At 41.0% G+C, this 500-nt stretch overlaps 1 long non-coding RNA gene across 1 annotated transcript; it reads right to left on the bottom strand.

The window, feature by feature from the left end:
• Positions 1-9: 9 nt before the first annotated feature.
• On the bottom strand, positions 10-484 carry LOC105155338. The gene is made up of 3 exons (XR_847296.2): positions 421-484; positions 176-301; positions 10-84 (listed from the first exon to the last, which is right to left on the bottom strand). It is a non-coding gene; the product is annotated as an uncharacterized LOC105155338 (long non-coding RNA).
• Positions 485-500: the final 16 nt, after the last annotated feature.

Genomic DNA, 500 nt, shown 5'->3' with positions numbered 1-500 from the left:
CCGAACGATAACCAATATACTGCTAGAACAAGCATCTATACAAACCTGCATCAGCTGGTGTTGTTTCAGGTGCTATAGTGTATTCTGCATGACAAATTGGCTCACCATGATAAGGTATTGTGTATCCATGAAAACTTTTGAATGAGCAGAGAAAGTAGACTCGAAGGAACATCACCTGCAATTAATTGCCTGATGATGACAGCAGGTGAGCTAATGGACCAATACCAAGTAGTTCTGACTTGGAATTCAAATTCCTGACACGTAGCTTAAGACGCCCTCGCTCTGGCATTCTTGCATCTATCTGGATATGAAAACAAATGCAATGCAAGTAATTTAACCAGCACACCGAATGGATTAGTGTAGATGCCGAACGATAACCAATACAGAGCTCACTAGGAAAGAACAAGCATCTATACAAACCTGCATCAGCTCGTGTAGTTTCAGGTTGTATGGTGTATTCTGCATGACAAATTGGCTCACCATGATAAGGTATTGTGTAT

The sequence above is a fragment of the Sesamum indicum genome, unplaced genomic scaffold (genome assembly GCF_000512975.1).
Source record: "Sesamum indicum cultivar Zhongzhi No. 13 unplaced genomic scaffold, S_indicum_v1.0 C03603, whole genome shotgun sequence".
NCBI classification, from domain to species: Eukaryota; Viridiplantae; Streptophyta; class Magnoliopsida; order Lamiales; family Pedaliaceae; genus Sesamum; species Sesamum indicum.
Note: the sequence above shows the minus strand (reverse complement) of the source record. Positions and strands in the feature narration are given on the sequence as shown.